The sequence below is a fragment of the Pinus tabuliformis genome, chromosome 7, assembly GCF_031772625.1.
Source record: "Pinus tabuliformis cultivar Carrire ecotype Pingquan chromosome 7, CPIR1, whole genome shotgun sequence".
Classification (NCBI taxonomy): domain Eukaryota; kingdom Viridiplantae; phylum Streptophyta; class Pinopsida; order Pinales; family Pinaceae; genus Pinus; species Pinus tabuliformis.
Window position 1 is genome coordinate 864,607,564 of NC_142293.1, and position 6,788 is coordinate 864,614,351.

A 6,788-nucleotide genomic window follows, 5' to 3' on the forward strand; every position below is an offset into this window, starting at 1 on the left:
GGCTTTTTCCGTGGGCCAGAAGCCTATAAATTTCCCGATTATGGCATGTTCCTTCATGAACTCTATTCTGGCGTTTACCAGGTGACCCTGAAGTTCGATCCTTGGCCTTTCTGCAGCGACAGGTTTGCATGTTGCTGAGGTCACTTTTGGCGTTTCCTCTTTGTCTTTTTCTCCTTTGTCTTGCGGTCCGTTGCCTTGGCCATGCGGATTGACCGATTTGTTTTTCTCCTGCTGCGTTGAGCCCTCTTTGTTCAGGAATTCCTTGTTAAAAGTACCGAAGAGCAAGTCATTATTCTGCTCCTGCTGCATTGGGGAGGGCCCTGACGCCCCCCCCTCTGGCGTCTCCATGGCGCCTGACTGGCGCAGCAGAATACTCTGATCGCTCAGAGCCTAGAGTGGGGATGGTTCCCGTGTCTTTGTTCGGCCGTTTGCGCCGTCGCAGATGCAGAGAAACCCTAGTCGAGGTTGCAGAGCTCCTCCCCGTAAATACCGTCTATTTTTAAATTTTACATCATTATTAGGTATTATAAATTTATTTTATAGTATCTTATATGTATTAATAATCAATTTTATTATATTAACATCCATTAAAAATAAGTTATTTTTATAATTAATAATTAATATAAATTTAATAAATAAATTAAATACTTATTTTTAATTTTTTTTTATAAATAATTAAAAATAAATTTTTATCTTAAAAATAAAATCATTAATTTTATTTAATAAATATTTTTATTATAACTATATATATTAAAATATTCCAAACAATTTAATTTAAATTAATAATAACAAATTAAATGATATTTATCTATTTATTCACTATATAAAATATTTTTATTAATTGTATACTAGCACAACCACATTTACTAATGATGTGATCTGCTCATTCAACTTGTCCTGACGATGAACCACACTGGATGGTTCGAAACGCGTCGACATATGTTTTTCGATGTGATTTTCGCCAAAGATTCTTCAAAAAAATTTGATATGGATCACAGAAGTCTCAGTTCAATAGTTGATATACGTCAATACACGTATATGAAACACATGTACAACCACATTTATCAATGTGATTGATATACATCAATAAACTTATATCAACCACATTAATAATTATTACGTGTATTTTATTAACTAAAAACTAATTATATAAGTTTGTTAATAACTATATAAATAATAACATATATATACACCAAAAGGATTAATAAACTCGGGATATTAGTATTATAAGTCTAGGAAATTAATATAAATAGTATGATTAATATTAAACCCAAATATTATAATCCCAATATTAAACTATAAATTATAAATCTAATATTAAAAATAATATTAGAAATCTAATACTAGAAGCACTAATATTAAACCCCAATTTTCTAATGTGACATTATAACATTGAATAAATTGCAATGAAATGTAACATTACAACAATCAATATTATATTGATTATCGCATTGAGACAATGTTTGTCACAACGCAAGGCTAGACAAATTTTTAGACAAATGTGTCATTCGACCATGTTTGACCGTGGTTGACGGCAACTAACAATGGTTTACCATTGTTGACAACATTTGACCATGGTTGATTTTCATATTAAGACAATATTTGTCTAGGAATATGAACCCTTAGATTAATTAACCCAAGAGATTGATATTATAAACCCAACGGGTTAATACTAAATCCTGAAGGGATTATAAACCGAAGGGAGTAATATTATAAACCCAAGGGATTAATATTATAAACCCAAGGTATATAAACATTAAGATAAATACTATAAACTCTAAAATAAACATGGTTAATCTTGGTTTACAATGACTGATCTTCATATTTAGCTAATCTTTGTCACAATGTGATGTTGGATGATCGTGGACCATGGTTGATCATGGTTGATTTTCATATTGAGATAATCTTTGTCATAATGTGACAGTAATCCCTAGTGTTTACCATGATTGACCATGGTCAACTCCAATTGACAATGACTTACCATGATTGATGATGGGTTACGATGGTTAAAAATGGTTGATTTCCCTATTGAGACAATATTTGTCACAATGTGATGTTGGAAACTGGTTGACCATTGTTGTCCATGATTATAAACCCAAAAAAATGATATTAAACTCAATGATTAATATTATAAAACTTATGAACAATATTATACAATAGGTATATGAACACTTAGATTAATAAACCTAAAAGATTAATATTATAAACCCAATGGGTTAATACCAAAATCCCAAGTGATTATAAACTCAAGGGAATAATATTAAACCCAAGGGATTAATATTATAAACCCAAAGTAAATAAACCCTAAGATAAATATTACAAACCCTAAAATAGACATGGTTGACGATGATTTACCAAGGTTGATTTTCAAATTGAGACAATCTTTATCACAATGTTACATTGGACCATGGTTGACCATGGTTGATTTTCATATTGAGACAATCTTTGTCACACTGTGACATTCGAGGATGGTTAAACATGATTGGCCATGGTCGACAGTGATTGACAATGGTTTAACATAGTTTACAATAGTTTACATTATTGACGATGGTTGACGATGGTTGACAATGGTTAATTTTCATGTTGAGACAATATTTGTCACAATGTGACGTTGGACCATGATTGACTAACATTGACCATTATTATAAACCCAAGGGATTTAAATTAAACCCAAGGATCAATATTATAAAACCTATGAATAAACCTAATTGTTTACAATTGTTGACCAAGGTTGACTATGGTTGATTTTCATATTGAGGCAATCTTTGTCATAATGTGATTTTTGACAATGGTTGACCATGATTATAAACTGAAGGGATTTATATTAAACCACGTGAATAATATTATAAACCCTATGAGTAATATTATACCCTATGTATATGAACCCTTAGAGTAATAAACACAAGAGATTGATATTATAAACCCAAGGTGTTGATACTAAAAACCCAAGGGATTGTAAATCCAAGTAAATAATATTAAACCCAAGGGATCAATATTTTAAATGTAAGGTAAATAAAACCTAAAATAAATATTGTAAACCTTAGAATTATCATGGTTGACCATGATATATTTTTATATTCAGACAAACTTTATGGGAATGTGACGTTGTAACATGCTTGACCAAGGTTGACCATTGTTGTTTTTCATATGCAAAAAATCTTTTGTCACAATGATATGTTGAACCATGGTTTATTTTCATATTGACAAAATATTTGTCACAATGTGGCATTGGTCCATGGTTGACCATGATTATAAATGAAGGGGATTTGTATGAGACCAATGGTTGATTTGTATTAGACCATGGCTGATTTTCATAATGAGACAATCTTTGTCACAATGCGAGATTAGACTAGGGTTGACAATCATTGACGATAATTATAAACCCAAGGGATTTTTATTAAAACCTAGGATTAATATTATAAATCTTATAAATAATATTATATCGTAGGAATATGAACCCTTAGATTAATAAGTCCAAGGGGTTGACATTAAAAACCAAAGGGAATCATAAACAAAAGGATTAATTATAAAACCCGAATATTTTAGAAACCGAGGGTAATAATATTAAACCAAAGAGATTAATATTATAAACCTAAGGTATATAAATCCTAAAATAAATATTATATACCTTAAAATAGACATTGTTGACTAAAATAAATATGGTTGACTATAGTTTACCATGGTTGACCTTGGTTGACTACAGTTGGGAGTAATATTAAACCCAAGGGATGAATACTATCAACCCAATTTAATTAATTAAATCCATGGTATTTATAGACCCAAGAGATTGATATTATAAATCCAAGGGAATAATCAAACCAAGGCATGAATACTAAAATCCAAAGTGATTATAAACCCAAGGGAATAATCAAACCAAGGCGTCAATACTAAAATCCAAAGTGATTATAAAACCAAGGGATTAATATTATAAACCCAAGGTAAATAAGCCTTAAGATAAATATTATAAACCATAAAATAAACATGGTTGACTATGGTTTACCAAGGTTGATTTTCATATTGAGATATCTTTGTCGCAATGTGATGTTGGACCATTGTTGACCATGGTTGATTTTCATATTGAGACAATATTTGTCACATTGTGATGTTGGATGATAGTTAACCATGATTGGCCATGGTTGATGATGATTGACAATGGTTTAGCATTGTTGACAATGGTTTACATTGTTGACCATGGTTGACGATGGTTGACAATGGTTCATTTTCATATTGAGACAATATTTGTCACAACATGACGTGGACTATGATTGACTAAGGTTGACCATTATTATAAACCAAAGAGATTTATATTAAATCCAAGGATTGATATTATACACCTTATGAATAAACCCAATGGTTTACCATTGTTGACCATGGTAGACTATGGTTGACCATGGTTTATTCTCATATTGAGACAATTTTTGTCATAATATGACATTGGACCATGATTGACCATGATTATAAACCCAAGGGATTTACATTAAACCATATCAATAATATTATAAACCCTATGAATAATATTATACCCTATGTACATGAACCCTTAGAGTAATAAACTCAAGAGATTGATATTATAAATCAAAGGGAATAATAAACCCAAGGTGTTAATACTAAAATCCCAAGGGATTATAAACCCAAGTGAATGATATTAAAACCAAGGGATTAATATTATAAACCCAAGGTAAATAAACCCTAAGATAAATAAATATTGTAAACGCTAAAATTATCATGGTTGACCATGGTTGATTTTCATATTGAGACCATCTTTGTCACAATGCAATGTTGCAACATGGTTGACCACGAATATTAGATCCAAGGGATTAATATTATAAGCCTAAGGTATATAAACCATGAAATAAATATTATAAACCCAAAATAAACATGGTTGACTAAAATCTATATAGTTGATTATGGTTGACCATGGCTGACTATGGTTGACTATGGTTGGGAGTAATATTAAACCCAAGGTACGAATATTATCAACCCAATTTAATTAACTAAATCAATGACATTTATATTAAACCAAAGGATTAACATTATGAACCCTTAGATTATAAACCCAAGGGATTGATATTATAAACCCACGAGAAGTAAACCCTAAAATTATCATGGTTGACTATGGTTGATTTTCATATTGAGACAATCTTTGTCACAATGCGACATTGCAACATGCTTGACTATGGATATTATACCTAAGGAATTAATACCATAAACCCAAGGTATATAAACCCTAAAATAAATAACATAAACCCTAAAATAAACATAGTTAACTAAAATAAATATGGTTGACTATGGTTGACCATGGTTGACTATTGTTGGGAGTAATATTAAGCCCAAGGGATGAATATTATCAAACCAATTTAATTGATTTAATCCATTGGATTTATATTAAACCCAATGATTAATATTATGAACTCTATGAATAATAGTACACCCTAGGAATATGAACCCTTAGATTAATAAACTGAAGGGATTGATATTATAAACCCACATGAATAATAAACCCAAGGAATCAATACTAAAAACCCAAGGGAATAATATTACACACAAGCAATAAATATTATAAACCCAAGGTATATAACCCTAAGATAAATATTGTAAACCCTATAATTATCATGGTTGACCATGATTGATTTTCATATCAAGAAAATCTTTGTCATAATGCGACATTGCAACATGGTTGACCATGATTTATTTTCATATGCACACAATATTTTGTCACAATGCAATGTTGAACCATGGTTGATTTTCATATAGAGAAAATCTTTGTCACAATGTGACGTTGGACCATGGTTGACCATGATTATAAACCAAGGGGATTTATATTAGACCCAAGGATTAATATTATAAAGTCTATCAATAATATTAAGCTCTAGGAATAAGAACCCTTAAATTAATAAATCTAAGGGGTTGATATTAGGAACGAAAGAGATTAATAAACCAATGGGATTAATACTAAAAACCCAAGCGAATAATAATAAACCGAAGGGATAAATATTATAAATCCAAGGTATATAAACCCTAAGATAAATATTATAAACCCTAAAATATTCACAGTTTACCATGGTTGACCATAGTTTACCACGCTTGATTTTGATATTGATACAATCTTTGGCAGAAAATGATGTTGGACTATGGTTGACCATAGTAGACCATGGTTGATTTTCATATTGAGATAATCTTTGTGATACTGTGACATTGGACCATAGTTGACCATGATTATAAACCCAAGGGATTTATATTAAACCTTAAGATTAATATTATAAACCCTATGAATAATATTATACCCTAGAAATATGAACCCTTAGATTAATAAACCCAAGGGATTGACATTATAAACCCAAGGAATAATTCTAAAACCCCCAATGTTTTATAAATTTAAGGGAATAATATTAAACCCAATGAATTGATATTATAAAACTAAGGTATAAAAATCCTAAAAAAATTATAAAGCCTAAAATAAACATAGTTGACTAAAATAAATATGGTTGGCTGTGGTTGACTCTGGGTTGACATCATTTATAGAACATTGATTATGGTGACTATGTGATTAATAAACTGAAGGGATTAAATCATCAGATTTATTAATCGCTTATGTTTATAATATTAATCAAATAGGAGATAGGTTTTGATAATATTTAATATTCAATATTCAACATTGATAATATTAAATGTTATTTTTTTTGGTGATCAATATTATTAATATTAATGTTACAATTTAAATGATATTAATAATTTTAATGTTAATAAGTTAATAACATTAAATGTTAATAATTTTTAATAATTATTAT